We start from the raw sequence: 24,771 nt of genomic DNA, 5'->3' as shown, positions 1-24,771 counted from the left end.
TTTTTATTGAGGAAGGGGCCCATAAAGGTAGAAGTGCCTGGAGTCCATGAAAGTCATAACGTGGCCCTGCTACCATCTCTTCCACTTCCTTTTTTGATGAGTCTTTTTAACACACACAGAGATTCTTGGTCACATTAGAAGTTCCTTCATTCTAATACGACTTCACTATGTCTAGCAAAAATATGTCAAAGTTTCTATTATGAATATTATCCCTTTCCATTTTACCACCTAGTTTTATACTTTATTGTTGCTTATTTCAATGAGATTCTTATAGGGCAGAGGGTGTGATCACCTTATGAGTGTATTGAATGGCTTAGCTATTAAACTTGAGCTCATCAGGAGTAAATAACACATCAAGTATTTCATAAGACAAAACACTTTGCTGTTCCAATTTCCTCTACTTCCTGGAGAAATTCTAGAAATTAAATCTAAAAGTCTCATGTGAGTCAGCTGAGAGACTTCCAGTAATAAACATAAAGGCCTAGAGCAGCTGAAGATGGCTTCTTCACCAGATAACTACTTTCATTATTAGATATGAAATCTTAAAAGATTATAGAAAAATTTATCCTATCAAACAAAAATATAACATGCAATGAAAATAACTCCCTTGAATAGCTAAGAATGAATTACATAGAATTCTATAGCCTAAGACTATCTTTATCCACTGGGCCTGGATGAGAACAGCTTCATATTAAGCAGCATAAATGTGCTTCCTATGTGCCAGACATCCTCCAATACATGCATCACCTGATATAATCCTCTAACAAGTCTATGTGGTGGCTGCTTTTATTATTAATATTTTACAGATAATAAAGCAGGCTTAAAGATTTTAAGTAACTTACCTAAAGTCATATCTAGTAAGGGCAGTAATGAAAGTCAACTAAATTCTATTTGGTTCTTTGATCTAAACTTGTTACACTGATCTATCCTCAAAACAGCTTTCTATTATATGGAAAGAAAAACACACTTACTGGAGGGTTTTCATCAAAATTTTACAGGCTTATTTGTTTTTACCTTCAGTGTACATACAGAGGTTTCCTTATTGAATGTGCTTTTGCTTTATTTTATGAAGAAACAAATTCAAAAATGATTAAGAGAGAAGTTCTACTACTTTCTGAAAACTTTTATATCACTAGACTTTTTCTAAACTAGTACTACTTTTCTCTTATGTTGCAAAATTAACATTATATACATTATATATAAAACATAGTTTTATATTATGCATATATATATACATATACATAGAATATATACATATATCTGTATGTGTGTGAATATCTGCCAACTGGTAGACTTTCAGTAACTATTTGTTGACTATGTGTTTGAAGGTGGTGTTCCTGTCATACACCTCAATAAACTACAAGCTGCTGGAGTGCAAGGACAACGTCTAACAGACCTAGAATCCCTTTTCCAAAGTCCATGGGGCCATATATGTTTTGGATTAAAATATGTTTGGAGTTTTTGGAATTCTGGAAGTGTATATATCTGTTTGGAGTAGCAACATGTAATCAAAGACATCAATATTTCTTTAGCAAAAATTGGGTATATTCACTCCAGATAGAATAAATAAGATAGAAATGGCCTCAAATCAGTTCAGAACATGTTTTGCTACCAAATGAGTTCAGGTAAAAATCAGGTTTTATCACCAAATGAATCACAATGCTGTATGTTTAAGAGCTTTTTTTGAATTCCAGAATTATAAGAAAGGAAATGTTGACCTGTACTTCTCTTGTATCCTGCGTAGCCCCACCATGAGGTACTTATTAGTTGATGGAGAAGTGTGATGTTCCCCACAGTTCAAATTTACGTAACATGCTCCAATAGCAATCAGCATCCTTTGACAATAAATTACAAAGAGAGAATATATTAAGTACTAGGATTGAGTATCAAAGTCATATTGGCATTTCTCTTTATCAGTGAAAATAAGATGATGTTTTAGAGTTCTCTATATAACATAAAGAATTTTAAAACTTAGAAAAAAGATCCAGGGACTTCCCTGGTGGTACAGTGGTTAAGAGTTCGCCTGCCAATGCAGGGGACACGGGTTCGATCCCTGATCTGGGAAGATCCCACATGCCATGGAGCAACTAAGCCCGTGCACCACAACTACTGAGCCTGTGCTCCAGAGCCCTCAAGCCACAACTACTGAGCCCACGAGCTGCAACTACTGAAGCCCACACTCCTAGAGCCTGTGCTCCACAACAAGAGAGGCCACCACAGTGAGAAGCCCATGTACCGCAACGAAGAGTAGCCCCCACTCGCTACAACTAGAGAAAGCCCACGGGCAGCAACGAAGACCCAACACAGCCAAAAATAAAATAAATGAATTTATATAAAAAAAGAAAAGATCCTACATAAGAGAGAAAATAGGAGCTGGTCCTGAGTGATTTTATGGCCATCACCCATTTAGCTTATTTTGTTGACTTTTTTGGGCAGGGAATGTGATGGGAAAGGTGAAAAGTTGAGTCTGGAGATGCTCAAGGAGGACTGAGATACAAAGTATTGCATTCTTTATGTGGGCTTCATTGTCTTAAACAACTCTGATAAATGAGGACATCCTGATGAACTGTGATGCTTGGGGTTTGGAAAGAGAAGACAGAGGATCAATTTATAATGTTCTCCCAAAGGGCAAAAATGTATTTTCCTTATTTTATATTTGACACAATCACATTTGAGCTTCAGCTTAGATAATCTAACAAGATTATGTTCAAAAAATGTTGAATTACATAAAAAACTAGTTGATAATAGTTAATTTTTCAAAGGGATTTATAGTAGGATTTAATTATCTGGCAACCATATTACCTTCACATTTCAAATAAAATTCAATTTTCAAAAACACAAAACAGCCATACAAACTAAATGTTATTTGACTGTGTGTCATAACATTTTTTATACTGCTCTTCTCTTGCGTGTGTATACACACACAGACACACACACAAAACCTTTGAGATGGGTATCTATTACTTAGACTGAGATCTATCTATAGTGTTTAACAATGAAACATACTCTGAACTAAATCTTTAAAAGACAGTGACTAAAGCTAGAACTTAAGAGATCAAATTACTGCTAATAAGTATGTTCTTCTAAACTCACCTTTCTGAGTTTGACATTCTTTAGAGATAAATTTGAGTAAAAAATATAGAGAGTAGATTCATAAGTAGATTAGTCTAAGAAAGCCACATTGCTGAATGTCAGTGTTAGGACCAACAAGGTATATCTTTTAACAGAATTCTACTCTTTTAACTTTAGCATGATGCTAACACTTGGTAGATACTTAATACTTACTTTGCCATCTAAGAGCCTCTGCACTTATGTAGCTAGCATATTATATACTTCCTCTGAACCATGAAAGAATATACTAAGCAAATAAGAATGATTTATTTTTCTGACCTCAAAGCACAATGAGATAAGTTGAGTTCTACAATTTCCCATGAAATATAGTCAAGTTTCTGGTCCTGATTCAAAGTTGAATGCTCATTTCCTTAAAAGCCACTGCTTCCCTTCTTTCAACTGCTATATTTAGTATCTGTATTTTATACGCCAGATGATCAGGTTAAGAAGGACTGTTATTTAGAAGTTGCTTATCAAATAGCTTAGAAATTATATAGCAAATTCTTGGGCTAAAAAGATTTTGTGGTGACTAAATGATTAGGCTTCTATATAAAGTTTCTCTAAATACTATACTCTGAAAATGTAACTATCCTCAATTTTAAATCAAAGTGACTATTAGTCCATCTTCCCATTGTGTTCACATATTACTGATTTATTTAGCATTCTCTATCATTATAAAAGAATATCCATAAATATGCATTATTCCATGTGATGAATCAGCAACTGTTAACTTTTCCATCTTCAGCACATTATTTCCAGCTGAATGAGCAACACTTCTGTCTTCAAGGGACAAATAACCATATAATTAACTTTAACAGTCCAATGTTTAAAAAGTTTTGAACTGTAGTAACATGCAGGTAGTCAGATAACGGTGATTTCAAATAGCATCTCTTAAAAGACGTAACACCTCATACCATCTAAGGTGAAGGGAAATAAAATTCAATGAGACTGTCTTCCTAAGGACACCTTTGGAAAATATGCTTTGATGGAAAGAAATGCCAAATTTTTATCAGATGGATAGCCAGGGCCTAGTAATACACAAGCCAGTCTGTCTGAATAAAGAGCACAGTAGAGCCTGGGAAAACTTTGAAGGATAGGTGCAAAGTCCATCAGATCTGAGTCCAAATGCCAGCCTATGATTTACGGCTCTAAATATGTAGCCTCAGGTGTCCTCAGTTTCTTCATCTGTAAAGAGGGGATAATCTCTGCCTCATAGTGCCACCTAAGTACTCTATTCAATCATGCTGTTCCAGAATGCTGGGCTGGTAGAGTACTTTAGCCATTTCCCCAGAGGCCTCTTTTCTGTACTTTGGGCTCTACAGACAGGCCTGAATTCATTAAAGCCAACTCTTCCTGTTGACTGGAAAGCTCCAGTTTCCTTACCAGAGAAGGCATTGAAAAAATTTCATAACCCTCAGGACCACCTTTAAAACTATTCAGCAAGTTCTTGGTTTCAAATGAGACTGTACATTGCTTTAAAAAGAGATATCCATCAGGTGGGATAAAAAACATTATAAAGGCTGAATTGTACATGAAAACAATTTTAAAAACAGAGAAAAAAATTAAACCATAATCTACTGTACTTATAAGTCAGTCAATTAAACACTTAGAATCTTTTCTTGAAAGATAAAATATACAACCAAAGAAATCCCATTTTACTTAGTATCTTTAAACCTGATTAAAGAATAATACAGACCTAAATATGAAAACCAAATATTATAAAAAATTCATAAACACAATTACTTACAAGAGGCCCCTATTTTGCTTGAGAAACACTAAAAGAGATTCCTCCAATTCACTAGGTACACTGTGCTTACAGGAGTGATTTTATCCAGTGGTGATTGTAATGCTAAATTTCAACCTAAACCAATGCAAGAAAAACAAAGCTGTATTTTTTATATAGAGCTATGAAACTATTTTCCTTGTGAAGTTATAGTTATAATGCTTCTTCAAGGAAACAATAGAATTGACCTGAAATAGAAGAAAGAGGCATCTAGTACCCATGCAAGGAAATGAAGAAGAATGGACACTGGAGCCACCACAGCCTGGGTTCTAGTGACCAATCTCCCACTTATTAAACAACCTCTTGCCATGAGAAAGTTCTTTTATCCCTTTATTCAAGTCTATTCCTTAGATTTTAAAAAGCTCTTAATTGATAGTTATCTTGTGAGTTTATGTGAGGTTTAGGGACAATATTCATAAAATGTCTCATGTAGTTCCTGACATATGGAAAGCAGGTCTTGAGAAATGGTAGTTGGCTTCCTGTCTGGACTTCCCTCCTTAATCTTTCTCCTCTACCCATTTCCATGTGTCAAGACCAGACCCAAACCAACTAAATTTGACCGTCTAAATTGTGGGGCCCAGGTATCAGTATTGTTAAATTACCCGGGTGATTTTAATATCCAGCTAAGATTGTGAGATACTCTATCATCTCGACTTTCAAAATATTAGAAATATTTGTGGAATTTTATCATTAATCTCAAGGGTACATTTACTAGTTTTCATAGCAAATTACATTCACCCTCATATTCTCTAATTACTAGACTATAAGGAGCTTGAAATTATTTGTTCATGAGAAAGCATCATGGGTATCCCACTTGCTCCCCCCAGACTTGATTGTAATAAAAACTTGAGACCATAACAGATTTATTTCTCAAAATCAACAGGAATATTAATATTTTCTTCAACACAAGAATCATCAAATCAGGCCCTAGAAGACTACCTTTGTTATTTTTTGATAGTAAGGAAAAAATGTGTTAGTAATGTTAAATCAAGGCAAAGAATCCTGCTAATGCAGCATCATCCTATACAATAAACTAAGTTGTTTTGTTATTTCTTCCATTAGCTAATACTCTTGGTGTGGTTATCATTGTCTGAAGGTAAGTGTTACCAGTTAACAAAGAATTGGTACCAGAGGTAATTAGAGGAATACCCAAAGAGTGGTTCTTATATGTGATCCTCTGAGTAAAATTTTACAATTGCTACTTCCCAACCTATTAATTCCAGAAATCCCCCATACTAAGAGTCTGTGAAGTCTGTTCCATTTTTTCACGAATTGCCCAAACTGTGAAAACTTCCTGGGTTTGCTAATGGTTAAAATGAATATCTAGTTCTTGAAATGCTGAAAATCTTTAGTGTGCCTATCAGGGGAGAATTTTCAAACAGACAAGATGCTTAAGTCAACTCTCAGTTATCCTCATAATTAGAGAAGACCTATTATATGGATAATCCAAGAAAAAACTAACAATTTTAAACTTTTATATTGACTTTAGACTACATACTTATATTCATATGTGGTTAAGCCTGAAATTTTTTGTTAGTACCCCAAAGTCTAACAACAGAATAGAATGAGGTCATAATTAATCATCCCATCTCTTACCACTTAGGTAGTCAAGGAGAAAGAAATTCAGAAGAATCCCAATTACTACCCAGTGAGGTCATTTGAACTTATCTTGTTTCTCTTAGCAGGGAGAAATAGAGCAGAGTGTAATCTGAAAATATCAGGAAAAAACAGTATGATTCTGCCATTTAATAATAGATTAAACCAAAGTACTAAATGTGGAAAAGACATATACATTTACTTCCCAACGGTTCTTAAGGTAACAGAACACAAGGGTTTTTGGTTGGACGTTTTATTTACTTTTTCACTTATTTTACTATGTACATAGAGAATTCCTCGGTATTCTCCCTGAATAATGACTATCTTCTCTGCCTTCATGATACTCTTTTTTTAATGTGATAGAACCTTAAAAGCATAACATCTTCAGCATGACCTCCCCAGCGCTTCTATTATCAAATGCTTCTTTTGTGAGAAACTACACTGAACAATTTACATCTGTTAGGCCATTTCATAAGTAGAAAAACTTACCTAAAATATGTCAAATAATCCAGAAATTGTTAGCATAAAGAAATAGAAATCACTGAGTGACTCTATTCTACTTTTCACATACTTTATTTAGTCTCATATAAACAAGTATGATGAAGACCTTGATAACTAAGCTCCTTGAGATTGCAGCTTTGATTTTGGCTAACTTTATTTACATTTACTTAATAACATAAATAAGTCAATTCTTATAATTATTTCAATGAATTATATAAATCTATGATTTGAGAGAGAGAAATATCTCTCTAGGTGATATGATACTTCAATGATATTTTTGAGAGAGCAGTAAAAGAAAAAGCAATAATAGGGGTTAAAAATAAAGTACTCAGTTCATTTAAAATACTCAGTTCAACTTTTCAATGAAATGTACTTGGTGTTGAAATGAACACAAAAGAGGCTGACCACAAGTCTTTGTGTTCAAGACACAACTAAAGAAACTGGAATATGAAACTATTAAATAATATATACAAGTTATATGTTAGTAATATTTCACTAGCATAATTTTACTTGAAAATTTCTGTGGGGTCGATACTATTTATATATAGTGTAAAAGCTTCCTTATGATTAAGATCATGCCTTGCAAGTAATTTGCAATAAATCTTAGTTGATCTGATTAGAAAAAAAATACTATAGGGGTTTAGGAAATTAACCACTGTCATTAGAAATAGTTTGAGAATCTCTTAAAGCCTTAAGCTTTAAATGAAGTGCATCTGAGAAGGAGAGAATCTGGATATATGTGGAGACAGCTACCATTATTTACAATAAATAATATGAACAAAGACACAGAAGCATTAATGTGGGTGGTTTGTGTGGAGGATAGCAAGAAAGTTTTTTGTTGAGGGAACAGAGATAGTTATTGTTGAATAGGTAATATGCGTATGCAGTACAACACCTTGAAAAGATCACTGGAGAGTCTGGTCCTTAAATTTAAATTTTAAACAAGCAGCCCATAAAATTTTATAAGTAGGTCCACACTATGGGGTCAGACAGATTTGCATTTGATCTGTTTCACTCCCTTACTAGCTATTGATCTTATTTTATTTAATTGGACTTCCTGTCCATCAAAGGAGGGATAACAATTTACAACCCATGGAGTTGTTGCAACAAGTCAGATAATGCATTTAAAGGCATAAAGCAAAAATGCAATAAATCATAACCTCTATACTAATTTTTGTAACGTTGGTGGTACATAGCTGTTTTAGTTTTATCCCCCCTGTGGTTGAGTATGAAATGTATTGTGGAGCAGAAGCACTGTGTTCAGGAAATGGAGTTTGGTGTGATTGTGAAACCACCAAGTGAAGATGTCCAATGCATTTTTGACAAGATGGGTCTGATGTATAGGTCAAATTGAAGCTAATTATTTAGAAGTTATCAGCATATAGATAGCAATCAGAACCATCACTGGGAATAGGATCTCACAGTAAGTATATTCAAACTGAGGTAATGGGTTTAGGGCAGAAGCCTCTGGAAGAAAAGATTACAAAAGGCTACAAAGGTTTATGAGACTTAAAAGAAAAACCAGAAAATGGTTTCATGAAATCTCAAGGAATTGAGTTATATCAATCAGCTATTGCCCAAAAACGCTGCAAAACAAACATCCCAAATTTACAATATTTTTTTTTTTTCTTGCACATGGGTCCACAGTTTGACTAGGTCAATCATGCTTTAGGCTGTACAGTAACTGGGTCTGGCTCCAAGCTTTGTATTGCCCTTGTGCCTGCTCATATGTTTCCACTTTCACCTTGGATCAGCAGATTCCCAGCATATGTGCTTCTCAATGCAGATGGCTGAGTGTAAGAACCATGCCAAACTCAGATTCATAATCTTTGCTTAGTACACATCTACTATTATTACATTGGGCAAAGCTAGACGTATGACTGAACACAACATCAATTGGTACAGCTATATGCTGTATTAACAGTGGGAATGGAAGAGAAATGAATATTTGCTTAACAATAAATCCAAACTATGAAAAGACCTTTCCAAGAAGGAAAATTCAACAGTGTTAAATTTTCTCCTGAAAGGTCAAGTAGGTGATATTTGAAAGGTACCCACAGAATTTAGGAACTAGGTGGTGTTTTGGAGACCTTGTAAAGTACAGTTTTACTAAAATGTCTGGCTTAAGAACCAGGTTTCAAAGGTTAGAGAGAGAATTGAAGGCAAAATATGGTAAAGCAAACATAGATAAATGTTCAAAGAAACTTGGCTGTGAAAGAGAAAAGGGAAAAATGACTGCAGTAGCTTGTGGGAGGCAAGAGTTGGAGGATGATTTTGTTTGTTTAATTTTGTCTGCATTGTTTCTCAAATGAAAGAGAATTAGGCATGCCTAAATGCTGGCATCAGGAAGCCAGTAGAAAGATCAAAGTTGAATATCCAAGAAAGAGGTGGTAATGAATATAGTGAGGACCCTAAAAAGATAGGAGGGTGTAATCCAGAACCCAGGAAGAGAAACAAATTTATGAAGAAGTTGGCTTTCCTCTTCCATTACAATGAATCAGAAGAATGGAAGGAGAATGTTGCTATAGCTGAGGTCATATTTAGAAACTGTAGACTAGTTATTCTGGAAGGATGAGAAAACATGAAATTTTAAAAAGAACCTAGAAAAGTTAGTAGAAAAACAACTGAAAAGTTAGAAGACAGGGGAATATTAGGGAGTTAAGAAAGAAGGATTGGCATTTCTGGGGAGGAAGCATATGAGCATAAGAGCAAATTTTCTCTCATGTTGTAGAAAATTGAGATCCAGAAAAATAGTAGAGGAATTGGAATTAAGAAAGGGGAGAGATCCCTCCTCCCTCATAAGCTTAAGGATAGCAGTAGAGATGAAGACATGCTGAGTGAAGCAACATTTAATTAATTAAGGCATTCCACTTCACACACAATGATATTTTTAGTAACATGAATATTAATGTCATCTTCCAGAATGTGTTACAGAAGGGTTGTGGAGGAAGGCTGGATTTAAAACTCAAAAACAGAAGTAACTAGGTTATGTGTGAATTACACTAAGAGATCTAAAAAGATAAATAAAATAAAATAATTGCTGAGTCCAGCAAGATTGTCTCCTTACCCTACATATTAGCAAGAATCCAAATTCCTTTGTTCTGCAGTATTCTTCTTAAAAATAGAAGGCAATATGAATAAACGTGATTTGTGGTAACATTTGTAACACTGTTTCTCAGTTGGTTCTAAAGAAATATTTCAGTTTACTAGCAGTTATTACATTCACATCTACCACCTCAGATCAGACAGTATGCAGTGGAACATTTTCAGCATATTGTCAGAAACCAATAGGTATTGAAAAATGTGAACAGAACATTTTAGTGATACAATTTTGATTTCCAAAAATAAAAGCATAGCCATGAGTAATATACCATGTTTTCTCTCAAACATAAAATCAAATAAATGGAAGAAAATGTAACTTCAAATTAGACTGAAAATTCTAGTACATAATACAATTTACACTGGATAAAATTACCCAGGATTAAAAAGCCACTGGAGGACATAATATTATAAAATAATGCATCCATTTTATTGATATGTATGTAAGAATTAGAGCAAGTGATCTTTGCTCTCTGCTCTGAGTTTGTAAATAAAATATTCATTTTTCTCAACCACCCTGAGAACTGGATAGGCTACAAAAATCTAACTTTAATATTCTTAGCAATCCAGTACACTCCAAAGATCACCCAGGAAGCTAAAGACTCCAAAATATTGTTCTCTCTTCACATTTCCCTGTTCCTTCACCAACAAAACACCTTTTGGGAGTACTACTGGACAACATTTTTAGTGATTTAGTCATATTACAAATGGCTATTTTATATGCCCCTATAACAAATACAATTGTATTCAAAGAGTAAACCATGTGTGTTTATAAAATAAGCATGGTGGTATTCTCAGCCATGGCTAGAAATGACATCCAAAGTCCAGTGAACTTCTATGAACTTCCATGCACTTCTATGGCTTTTAAAAAGATATGTAACAGATTGCCAACAAAAACATGAAAGAATGTTCAACATCACTAATCATTAGAGAAATGCAAATCAAAACTACAATGAGGTATCACCTCACATCAGTCAGAATGGCCATCACCAAAAAATCTACAAACAATAAATGCTGGAGAGGGTGTGGAGAAAAGGGAACCCTCTTGCACTGTTGGTGGGAATGTAAATTGATACAGCTACTATGGAGAACAGTATGGAGGTTCCTTAAAAAACTAAAAATAGAACTACCATATGATGCAGCAAACCTACTACTGGGCATATACACTGAGAAAACCATAATTCAAAAAGAGTCATGTACCACAATGTTCATTGCAGCTCTGTTTACAATAGCCAGGACATGGAAGCAACCTAAGTGTCCATCAACAGATGAACGGATAAAGAAGATGTGGCACATATATACAATGGAATATTACTCAGCCATAAAAAGAAATGAAATTGAGTTATTTGTAGTGAGGTGTATGTACCTAGATTCTGTCAGACAGAGTGAAGTAAGTCAGAAAGAGAAAAACACATACCGTATGCTAACACATATATATGGAACCTAAAAAAAAAAAAAAGTTTCTAAAGAACCAAGGGGCAGGACAGGGGTAAAGATGCAGACATAGAGAATGGACTTGAGGGCAGGGGGAGGGGGAGGGGTAAGCTGGGACGAAGTTAGAGAGTGGCATGGACATATATATACTACCAAATGTAAAATAGATAGCTAGTGGGAAGAAACCATACAGCACAAGGAGATCAGCTCGGTGCTTTGTGACCACCTAGAGGGGTGGGATAGGGAGGGTGGGAGGGAGACACAAGAGGGAGGAGATATGGGGATATATGTATATGTATAGCTGATTCACTTTGTTGTAAAGCAGAAACTAACACACCATTGTAAAGCAATTATACTCCAATAAAGATGTTTAAAAAATAATAAAAAAAAAATTAAAAAATTAAAAGATGTGTATGTCTTAGCAGAAATCTAGCTCTCAAAGAAGCTACGGGAAGATTGAGACGAAAATATATATTTAATTTTCTCTCCTTATTTACTCAAAGGAAGTTTTATAACATACTAATAGCAAAATAAAGTCAAAATGAAATTATTAGGAGAGCTTTTTAAAAGAGATGATTTGGAGAGTACAGCCCTGCCAATATTGTAGCAATATTTCTAATCAAGAATTGTCTAGACATTCTGCTTCAAATCTAGTTAATTTCTTTAACATTTTTTAAATTACAAAGTCTTCTCACACCTAATATCTTTATTTTACTTCATTAAATTCTCAAAAACACATTTTAGGATATTCAATTAAATCACTGCCTTACTTGGAACTATTGCTTCTAGGGTAAAATACAACCACTTTAAAAAAACTTTCTTGATCTACTATTTTCTCCTCTTTGCCCATATGTCTTGCTACTTTATAGTTTATACTCTATCATATACTAGATTTCTTTCAGTTATTTTAACCAGTCATACTCTCCTAAATGTCCCTGGCATACAATATTCACCTAACATATTGAATATCCTTGTATTAAAACACTTATCACACAATTTGGGGTTATCTTTTTATCTATTTTCCCCACTTATCTTAGAAGCCTCTTGAAGGCAGGAAAAAGTCTGACTTATTCATTACTACAAAGCCTACCACATAGGAGATGTGTGTTTCTGTTCTCCCTCCCTCCCTCCCTCCCTTTCCGCTTCTTCCTTCCCTCCACTTACAAATACAATATATAATAAATGAAGGAAAAAAGTATTAATCACATTATTTCTTTCCATTTCTAGCAGAAGGACCTACTTTATAGATTGTTCATGGGAGACAGTCCTTTTTCATACCTGGAAACTGTTTTCCTTGAAGAACAAGTAACATTGAGAGGGTCATAAATAGGAAAGTGAAAGAGAAAAGGCCCTGCCTAACTAGTTTAATCACCTAAATCAAACCTAGTAAATAATCAGATGACAGACATACAGCAAACTTACTTTCATACCTATTTTCCTCAATTTAGGAAATGAAGCCACTCAGAGTTACAGGAGTTAAGTAGATTTCTTAAGAATACATATCTACTAAGTGCTAGAATTTAGATTTAAATCTATGTCTACTGAACAGCTAGTACTATACTCTTTCCTGCATGAGCAAACATAGCCATATATTATATTGAAAATCTATGATACTAAAATAACAAACAATGAAGGCAGGAGAGTTTTTTAGCACTTAAATTTTATAAAACCAACTTAGTGTCAAATTTAATTGAAATATTTTACAATCCCAATAATAGACAAAATATTTTTATGTATAAAAGAAAACAATCAATAGGGAAATACCAAATTCATGTTTTATGATGTCATTGGTGCATAATTGTGCTTTATTTATATATATTTTTTTTAGTAATAGTCTGATTTGGAAAGAAAACATCTAAAAGTATTTGAAAGATTGATAATACTCAGTACAAGGGAGGATATTCAAGAGCAAACATTCTTATTTATGTCACTAGGATTATATATTGTTATAATGTGTTTGAAGAACAATTTGGAAATACTGATAATCTGCAAAAGATGTGTCTCTTTGCTAGCAATTTCACTCTAGAAATGTATTAGGGAAATATTGGAATGAATGTACAAATGTACATGAGAATAATGTTCTTGTGGCATTCTTTTAAAAAAAAATTAGAAATATCCCAAGGATCCAATAAGGGGGACATAAATAAATTCTGTTTCATGCAAAGGGATATTATGCAAATACTAAAAAGGATGTGTTAGCACTATAATGTGTGAAAATAAAAGTTGGCCAAGATAAAAGAAATGAGTGACAGAACATTACATATAGTATGATGCATTTTGATAGTAGTAGCAATATATTTAAAACTATATTCTATTCATAAAAATCTTTTAAAATATATACAAAATGTCAAGAATAGTCAGCTCTGTGGGTGGATTTAAATGAATGAAAAGGCAGTCATCATTAAAAATCTTATACATATTAAAAAAGATTGTATGAGACTATTTTGAAGAACAATGCCCAATGTATTTGAAAATTTAGAAGGGCAAATTCCTAGAAAGGTACAACTTACACAAAAGATTAAATAATATTTAGGAAATACGAATAGACTCATAACACATAAAGTAACTGAATTTTTAATTTAAAATACTGCCATAAAAATATTTCTAGGGCCAAATGGCTTCACTAGTGGATTCTACAAGAAATTAAAATGTATCATTCACAAACTCTTACCAGAATAATCCTAAATAAAACATTGTCAACACTAATCTAGTAATATACATTAACAGGTAATAAATACATAATGAACTAGTTAAATTTATTCTAGGTAATAAATACATAATAAACTATTTAAATTTATTCTGGGTGGGTGTTCTAGTTTAACATTTGAAAATCAATCAATATAATTTGTTTCATTAACAAAGATAAGATAAAAATCATATGATCATCTGAATTAATTTAAATTTAAAATTATTAAAAATATTTAAAATTTTAACAAATAGAAATAGTAGGGAACTTCCTTAACTTGATAAAATTATGCATCAAAAAATCTAATACTTAAGGATGAACTTTTGAGAAATTTTCTTATGAGATAAGAAATTATTAATATTGATACATGAGTTTTACAGGTTTTGTTTAGATGAAAACAATATAGTGTCTAGCACAAATACTATATTGAAAAATGTTTCCATGATTGTAATAAGGAAAGACTTATTAAATAAAACACAAAAAATGCTAACTATGGACTACATTAAAGCTGAGAACATCTGTTGATTAAAGATAACATTAAGAGAATGATAAGGCAAATTATAGAGTGGGAAAAGATATTTGCAAATATTTTCTAAGGGCTCAAACTCAGAATATATAAGGAACCACTTATGAATGAATAAATAAAAGACAAATAACCAATAGTAAAATGGACAAAATCTTTGAATGACACTGCAAAACATCATATTCAAATGGCCAAAATATATATAAAAAGTGTTTAACTACATATTAATGAAAAAAAATGCAAATTAAAACCATAATTAGATATCCAGCTCCACACATTCCCAACTACTATAATAGTTTAAAAGACTATTAATACCAAGTGAAGGCAAAGCTAATGAGTAACTTGAAATCTCATACCCACAGATTGAATTGGAAATTGGCTCAACCTCTTGGGAAAATCTAGCAATTTCTACTAAGCATTAGCCATTGACGCAGCAATTTTAATCTTAGCTATATCCTAACAAAAATGTATACACATAAATGTGTACAAAAGACATGTAAAAGAATGTATGTTCATAGGAAAACTATTACACAAAACTGAAAACAGCCCAGATGTCTAACAAGTAGAACAGATAGGTACATTTTTGGAGTATTTATACAATGGAATTCTATAAGACAACAAAAATGAACTACTATTACATTCAAAAACATGGATATATCTCACCAAAAAGGTTGAGCAGAAGAAATTTGATACAAAAAAGTCACATACTGTATGATTTTGTCTGTATGAATTTCAAAAAAGGCAAAATGATTCTATGGTCTTGAAGTCAGAATTAATGATTACCTTTGGGGAAAAGCAAGGTGGTAATGATTGGGAGTGGCTGGAAGAAGGATTTCTGGTGGCTGACAAGGTTCTTTATTTAGAACTGAGTGTTGATTTCATGGATATAAATACTTTGTTATAACTTATTGTGCTGACTCTTTTCTGTGCGCTTTTCTATATTTTTGTTACTCTTTAATTAAAAAGGTTTAAAAAAAATGCAACGTTTTATTGAAAATAGATGTCTTAGTTTCCAAATAACATTTTTGGGAAAAAATGAGTTAATTTTCTAGTACCAAAAGAGTTGTTATGACCTCTAAAATAATATTTGAAAGCTAAAGAAACATACGGTAAATCAATCCAGTAGGTATTTTTAAAGATTTTCAGTTAAAATATATTGTGTTTAATGTATAAAAATAATATGCAATGGGAATTTTCATCTGATATAAATTTCTATTATATTATAAGTTAAGCCTCAAACTGGAATATTATAAATATTATTTATAATATCTTAGCAGGCAATCTTGCCTGTTACTGATAGCAAATCTGTACTTTCAGTAACCATGACAATTAAATACGATCTGATTAGATGTCTTAGGATAGAATTACTGTTTATGGTTTGTAATGTCAGCAAGGAAAATTAGGGCAGAAAAGCATACAAAATTCTGTTACTTTGTTTAAAGTTAAAATAATGAATTTTAAAATAGCACATTGTAATTGCTTAATTTATGTTTGGAAAACTGCCCCATGTAAATCACTGTAGTGAAAGACCATTTTGTTTATGAGATTTCCATAAATAAAACATATATAAATTTAGAATGATTTAATCTGTTGTGTTGATGTTAAGTTCATGTGAGAGTCTAGGGATAGACGGTCACCTCAAATGCAGGAAATTTAAACTGTGACTAACAAAATACTAAAACTAGATATCATGGAGAGCAGAATAACACACTGATTAATAATCTAGGTTTAAGAGTTAGTTAACCTGCATGTGAATTCTAGCTTCTCTAATCATTAGCTTTTTAATATATCTATTTTTTCTCACCTGTAAAATGGTAAAAATAATAAATAAAATCCATTTCACTGGGTTTGGTTAAGTTATGAGATGTTATGTGCAACACATTTAAAACAATGCCCAACACAGAGTGAGCACTCAATAAATGGTTGTTGTTAATAACTGAAGTGCAGTTATAGAGAAGACATTATCTGCACAACGAAATAAAAAAAAATCAGTCTAATACTTCTGTTTTTTTCATTTTTAAACTAGGCTAGATCAGTGCTCTAGGTAAGTACCCATCTATTTTTCATAAAAATGTTTTCAACTCTTGTAATATTTCTGAAAAACATATTTGACTCATCTGATTCTCCAAGATTGTAGAGAATATATGCTAAGAGCCAAACTGAAAAGCTGTATATTTCCTACTTAATTAAGAATATCTAGAAAAAGCATTTTAATATTCTAGTAAAAAAAAATAAGGGAAAGGACATTGTACTTGTCACCAAAAATAAAAATAAATACACTCTGAAGTTTTATATATATGTAAACAAATATATATAAATATACATAATCAATCAATTAAACAAATACAAGATTTTACAATATGTTGAAATCAAAAATCACTGTCAGTGCATTACTTCTCAGCTATTAAAAACCAAAGTGACAACTATACATAGGTATTAGTGCAGTAAATTTTTACTGGATTGTTCAGGACTCTCAGTGGATTATTTATATCTTTCAAGACCAATGTCTTTGACCTGGACAGAATGGTGCACTGCACCTCTCTGTGAGATGTTTTGGCTGAGCATAATAGACCAAACATGCAAGTATGAGTAAGATTACCTTACATCTTGTCCAGATTTGCCACTAATGTGATCTTAGGCAAATTACTTATTTCTCTGAGCTTGTTTCTTTATCTGTAAGAATGCATAACCACACCTTTCAATCTAACTTTCAGAATTGTTGCAAAGGATCCAACAAGGTTATACATGTAACCATGCTTTATAAACTTCCAGAGACCACACCAATGGAAGATTTTTATTAAATGAAGAGAAAGGGGATTAATTTCACCAATATTTACTTCAAACACAGCTAAGCTTATATATCTACATTATCCATGTAACTATATATTTCTTCCTCCTTCTAAAATGGAGAATTATTTAAAAGAGTTACCTACATATTTAGCATTTGGGAATTATTCAAAGTCTTAGACATGTCTTATCTTGACAAATTGCATATTAAAAGACTGTTTTACCTATCTTGCTGTATAAATCAACAAAACCAGGAAGTTAATCCTTGACAAATTAAGAAGATTGACATAGCTTCTAGTTTTATTTCTTGGTTTCCAAGGTAGAGATATAAATTCTTAACTTGTTGAAATCTTAAAAAGGTGTTTAATCTTAACCTTCTTTAGTTCATTTCTTCAGAAAACATATGTCAAGGTCTTCATTGGGCACAAAGAGGAATACGGCATTGTCTCTGTCTTCAAGGGCTTACAAAAAACTCAGCCTGGAAGTTCAGAGAAGTCCTCCTTAAGATGGTGGCAGCTGACCTGAGCCTTGAAGAGGTTAGGCAGATCAACTACAGGGCAGACAAGGAGACAGGTGATGTCTGGCTGAAAATAGAATATGGAGGGGAAGTGGAGTTTGAGAAAAGAGAGAAAAATATATGATGAATAAGGGGAAATGCAAACATTTTAATGTGATTGGCATTGTGGGAGATTGGAGATAAAAGAGACTGGAATAATGAGGAAATGAATTTAGAGAAGTAAACAAGGACCATTTAGTAAAGGACTTTAAGTACAACCTAAAGGACTTCCGGCATATTGTTGTTAAAAAGAGAAAGAGAGAGAGAGCTCTATCAAAAATTTTTCAGCAGAGGAGGCACCTGTTGAGATTGGTTTCAGAAAGGCAATTGATTATAGTGTGGAGAATGTTCTTGAGAAGACTACAGAGAGGGGGACTGAAGTAGGGGCTCTGAACTCTGAATATCCTCAGAATATCCTCATTTCCTACACAGGGAACAAAGGCTTAAAGAAATTAAGTAACTGGACGCAAATCACACAGTTTGTAAGTGGCTGAGCTAGGTTTTGTGCAAAGCTCTACGTAACTCTAAAACGTGTGCTCTTAGGACCATAGAAACTGCCTCTCATGAAGAGAGATGAATGTGAAAAACCCTAAGCATTTAGAGAATAGCAACAAATAAAACAGTGCAGGAAAAGTGACGACACAGTCAGTCTATATCATCAAAATCAAGTACAGGGGTGAGCAATTATCCAGTGAATTAAGGACCATCTGGATAATCCTGGCAAAAGCAGATTTAGTGCCTGAGTCATTCAGATAATTGTGCAAACAGTGTGCCCTGCTCTGGCGGAGTAACCTGGTCTTTAATATCTTCCAAAGTACATTTTTCCCTGTGGCACTTTTAAAATGGACAACAGTAGCTCAGAAAGAATAAAGGTACTATTCACTTCATGGGAAAGTCACATAAATAATAATGGGATCTCAATAGACTGTGAGTGTATTTATGTCCCCAGGAGCCATTTCACACAGAGATACATGATATACATAAGCCAAATACTACTTCAAAGAAGAAAAGAAGTTCAGCAATAGCACCCTCAAATGTGTGCTTTTATGTTCAATTCTTTGTCAGGTAGCAGAAAGTTTTCTGAGCATTAAAGAAATGAAAGATATTACTGCAAATAGATTTATAGATTAAACTACAGTAAGGTTACAAATTTCTGTGTGTTCAACACATAAAAAATTAAAGGCAAAAAAACAGGGTGGGGAAAATTTTCACAGTTTACAACAGATTTCTAATTATATGAAGAAACTATGAATACCCCAATAAAGAAATAGTCAAATGAAATCCACAAATTAAGAAATACAAAGAGCAGATAAACAATTTGAGAAATGAAAACATTTCTCAAACTCATTCATAATCATAGAAACACAACTCAAAGAATAACTAGATACCTAATTTCTGCTATCAAAATAGTCGCAATTGTTTTAACCACAGTACCAAGTATTAATAAGACTATTGCCAAATCAGCTTAAACTGAGTACCAATTTCTGTACAAATTATTTTGCTGGGGCAATTTGGCTATAAGCATTAGGAGTCTGGAAATATTTATATGTTTGATCCAGTAACATCTAAGAAGTTACTGTAAGGAAATGGTCAGAAAGGTAAAGATTAATGAATATTTATGTTCATTTCCATAAGTGTGAAAAACTGGAAACTATCTAAAAGCTCTATATAAAAATTATTTGGCAGCCATAAAAAAAACATGGTTAGTAAGAATATTAAATAAAATAAATTAATATTTATGGTATGATGTTAAGTGGGAAAAAAGCTGAATGTCAAAATGAATATTCACTCTAATTTCAAATCTGTAAATTTAAAATACCAATGCATATTCATAGAAATAAAACTATAAGGTTGATAGTGGATCTCTGTGCATGATGATGGAATTATATTTTATTTCCAATTTTTCTTGAATGATCCCGTATTTCCTTATAATCATAAAAATGTTATTTAAATGTAATATTAAATGAATATACTTTCAAATACAACTTTACACAGTAAGTCATCCAGACAACCATAGTGAAATAATGCCCCATTCCTTCACCTGCTACATTTCCAAGTTCACACAACTGGTAAGTCCTGTTCTCAGGATTTGAACCCAGGTATTCTTTCTCCAAAGCCAGTGCTCTTCAAGATACAAAGTCGGGAGGGAGGGAGATGCAAGAGGGAAGAGATATGGGAACATATGTATATGTATAACTGATTTACTTTGTTATAAAGCAGAAACTAACACACCATTGTAAAGCAATTATACTCCAATAAAGATGTTAAAAAATAAACAAATAAATAAATAAATAAAATTTTTTTTAAAAGATACAAAGTAAAGCACAGTGAAAGTTTCAAAGCAGAATTGAATCAATAAGAGACATTAAAAATATATTATACCAATAATAATACCTGACAGATTAAAGCAGAGAAACTTATACACTGGGATATTTGATAACTGCACTAAGGGAGGCATGCAATGACAGATGAAACTGGTATTAAGGAAAACAGAGAAAAATACAAATTAGGTTGAGAATAGAAATGAATAAATTTATTACTGAATGGATGGTAGGCATTTGGAGGTAGAGAAAAGGAAATCTAAAAAATAAATAAATAAAACTGATCACAAATCAGAAAAGCCTAGAAAACTGCAGTATCCTTTGGTAAAAGCCAACTTAAGGGTGATGACAACTGATGGAGGGAAAGCAAAAAATGGTTGTCACTATGTACATTATCATTACTGTAGCTATTGCTACTACTAATAGCTATTGCTTATGAGTAATTACTATGGGCCAATACCTATTTTAAATGTGTTACATGCATTATCTCACTTAATACTTGAAAAATATCCCACAAAAATCTCTGAGATAAGTGCTGTTGTAATTTCCAATTGACTTACTGACACTCACTTATCTGCCTAGTGATATATGAATATTAACACATCTAGGCTTCCTTCTAATACCTGTGCTCTTAGCCACCAGGATAATATTTTGGAATGACTCATGGAAGAGAGAATAGAAATGGAAATGCAAAGGAAAGTTTTATTTCTAATAAAATTGTCATCCATTTGGGGGATTCATTTGAAAGCTAGGAGCAGGAAGAAGACATAAGAGGGGCACAAAGACAGGGTTATAAAAAGTAAGAGAATAATTATGACATCAGATCATTGTGGTACAAAGAAGTAAAATTTCAAGGAGGAAATGGACAATACAGCAGAAATGGCAGATCAAAAGGGCAGAAAAATGAATGTACCAATAAAAAGAAAATGAATACTGGACTTGAAGAAGAACTTACTGATGACTTAGAGAGGATTGGTTCTTGATATGACATAGATCATGGCCAATTTATCTGTAGAAATGGATGGACCCTGTCGATCACTTTTTTTAAAATAAGGCACATGGCATGGCATGCTTCGTGTAGAGAAATATGGATTGTCTATCTTTCAACTTGGTCTCAAGGGGAAGAAGATATGAGAGTATATATAGAATAACCTGTACACAGTCATAACCTCTACTAGGAAATAGAATCATTCTGTGGAAGGATATAGAAATGCCTCATGTCATTCATTCCTGCTCATGGAGAAGACAATGGCGCCAAAGGAAGTTTCCAAAAGTAGTTCTCAACACATAGCCTTCTATCAATAAATGGATTACCCAAAATCATTGCTGCATCCATCCAAACAATTCCTTATGATGATACTTCCTCAGTAAGAATATTTGAGCCTACTTAGAACTGTAGGCTATACAAAATGTAGGTCGTGGTCTTTTTCTGCAAAGTACTAACTGCCTAATTAGAAGACAAATCAGACATACAAATAATGGTCAAGCAACAAAACAGACAGTGTCTGAATAACTGAATAACCTTGGTCTATACTGTATCAATATTGATCAAATATTGTTACCAGGACCAAAAACCATGGGAAACTGAAGAATTCTATTTGATGGTAAACTGCTATGCAATTAATTCACAGTAGGTTGTTGGAATATTAGAGTTGAAATAGTGGACTTTCAGAAGATTTTAAACAAATTACTTATGTCCTCTAAATCTTAGTTTTCTCATCTAAGAAAATAAAGGTTTTCATCAAGATTAACTAATTCCAGGCAATGGGAAAAATAAATGCACATACATCTATAAAAGAAAGTCCATGTCGTGCAAATAGATATGATATAAAACAGCAGCACAAGTTTAAATATCAGGTCCACAAGTAAAATTTGTACAAAGAAATATAACAAAATTACCCTCCAAGATTCCAAAGGTCCCTTAGTTCTATATCCTATAAAGTGGGTGGATCTGGGATTTTCCCCCAGATCCCCTAATGCTGCCAGCTGTGAGTTACTACCCAAATAAATTTACCACCGAACAACCAAGGTACAGGCATAGGGAAACCATTACGCTCTGATGAATTTAATAAAATATGCCACATATGACTCATATTTATTTGATATATGTGCTACATTTCAGGCTGATAAGGCTCATGTGTACACTGTGAAGCTGAAAAATGCAGGGAAATAGATGAAGATCAAATAGCACTCTAAGAATGTATTCAAAATAATATTTGGAAACATTGATCTTCATGTGCAATACAGAAACATTATTTCATGCAAGGTTTCCTCAGTCTGAGTGCATCTTCTCAGGCTTTTCCCCTAATGGAGAATTTGATTCCCTTTTTCCCCTCCCACTCAGTGCTTCCAGATTGCTTCAGAAGACCAAGGCAGCCTGCTCAGCAGCAGGCAAACAGGGCTGGGTGAGCAGGAGCTATATATAGCTCCACCTTGGAGATATGCACACACAAGTACGTGTACAAATGCCCATGCTGGATGTGGCATGAATAAATGAGAAAAGGTTGCAACTTCTCCCCTCACCCCCCTTCCCATCACCCGAATGTTTCAGCAATTGTCAAAGCAGGGTGTCATCAGTCGCTGAGAGTGATGCAGCGTCTAATTTCTCTGCAATTCTTCTGCTTACTGCTTCCAGCAGTCTGACTCCGACAGGAAACAGCACTGGGCCAACACCTACTACCCAGATGTGGTCACCCAAGGAGGCTGCCTTGCAGCCCCTGGGAGCCCATTCCGGCACGATTACTTGACTCTCCGCAACTCCCCCAGGATAAACCCATCTTTTAGGAACTAGGCGAGAAGGTGGTTTCCGACAAACAGCGTCAGGCTAGGAGAGAAGAAGCCAAGCCTTCCTGGCCTCTCCCCTCCTCAGTCTGCCGCAGATAGGGGAGAAGGGCTGATGTCTTCTCAGTGGAGACGTAATTAACTGGAAAATGCCCTGCGAGTTGCAGGCTTTCTCCCCAACCCCCCACTCCCGAAAGGAGCCGGTTCTTAACAGGGGCCAGGGAACATACAAGTCCTTCTTCCCCTCAGCGCAATCATTCCCAGTTTTTCAGGGTTGTACTAGTCTAGAGGCAAGGGAGGAGAGGGGAAACGAGTGGGTGCGGACAGGCGTGGGGAGAAGCAGATGCTCTTCTCTTCTCGATTTAGGAAGACCTGCAGGTTCCCTGCTGCTGACAGGTCTGCTCTCCCAGACCCTCCCCTGCCAGGTCGACTTGGCATCACTTGGGCGAGTCGCCGGCGGTGGCGGCCGCAGCCTCCGAGAGGAAAGTTGACGAGACGGAGAGGGGGCTCGGTCCCCTCTCCCATAGTACTGCCGCCCTGCCCCGCCCGTCACCCCGGGCTCCGGCATCCCGTAACCCTCCTTCCCAGCACCACACACCCTCCACCCAGTCTTTCCTGCCGTCCTTCTCGACGAGAGCTGCGGCGACTACAGGAGATCTGGGGGTGACGAGGGCGGGGCGGGGCTGGGGGAAGGGGAAGGGAGGCAACAGCAGCAGGAAAACACGCATTCTTTATTCTGTCTGCAAAGAAGGGCAAGTCCTGCCTCCTACCTGTTCCCTGCTCCTGCTCGCCTTGGCGCGGCACAGCTGGACCATAACCTACAGGTTTCCCACTTCCGCCACAGACACCTGGGAGAGCATCTCCCCACCCGGCGCCCCTCCTCGCCTCGGCCGAGCCCACCCCAGCTACTTGACAGCAGAAGCCCGGCCTTTTAGAGCGCTTATTGGGGCGGCGAGGGAACTGGGGCGGGCTCCGGAGAGAAAACCGAGGCTCTGATTGGACAGGCGGAATGTCACTCTCACGCCAGGACCAGGGCTCGCTGCGGACCCGGGTAGCTGCTAAACCCAACCGCAAAGGGTCTCTGCAGTCCCTGGAACCAAACCCTGCTGCTACTGGATCAATGACCCCTAAGAGGAGGGAAACTGGTTTGTTGACTTGTCATCTGAGACCCCAAGAGGGAGGGAGGGACCAGCCAGAACCAGACACCCAGCACTTTCCAGAGCTTCCCTGAAGGGACCATCTGCTCTGGGAGATTTGACAGGCGAAAATATCAGAAGCAGTGAGTGCCTCGACAGAGAGGCACGCACTTCGGTAACGAATGAAGCAAAATAGAAAAATACTTATAATTAAGTGAAAAAAAATCATGAGAAAAAGAAAAAGCATGAGGATTTTATTTCAAGTTTCCATTCTTCCCCCTAAATGTAGCATGGCAGTATTTCATGTGGAGAAAATGTTGAACTGCTTATTATGTAGCGCAGGGAGACTCCAAAATACCCGCTGGTAGGAACACTGTTTTCGATGGAAAAGTGTTACGATAATAACCTCTCAAAAAAGAGTAAAAGAAGGCAATTAAAGCCAAACTGCATAAGAGAC

At 34.8% G+C, this 24,771-nt stretch overlaps 1 protein-coding gene across 2 annotated transcripts in view; it reads right to left on the bottom strand.

Moving 5' to 3' along the window:
* The window catches only part of CNTN1 (contactin 1), a 358,577-nt gene extending 334,569 nt beyond the window's left edge, over window positions 1-24,008 (bottom strand). For both annotated transcript variants that reach the window (XM_068560378.1, XM_068560379.1), the window contains exon 1: window positions 23,949-24,008. The gene's annotated coding sequence lies outside the window, so the exon portion shown is untranslated. The remainder of the gene's footprint in view (window positions 1-23,948) is intronic.
* Window positions 24,009-24,771: the final 763 nt, after the last annotated feature.

Source organism: Eschrichtius robustus, chromosome 13, assembly GCF_028021215.1.
Source record: "Eschrichtius robustus isolate mEscRob2 chromosome 13, mEscRob2.pri, whole genome shotgun sequence".
Lineage (NCBI taxonomy): Eukaryota > Metazoa > Chordata > Mammalia > Artiodactyla > Eschrichtiidae > Eschrichtius > Eschrichtius robustus.
The sequence above is the reverse complement of the archived record's forward strand: the minus strand, read 5'-3'. Positions and strand labels throughout refer to the sequence as shown.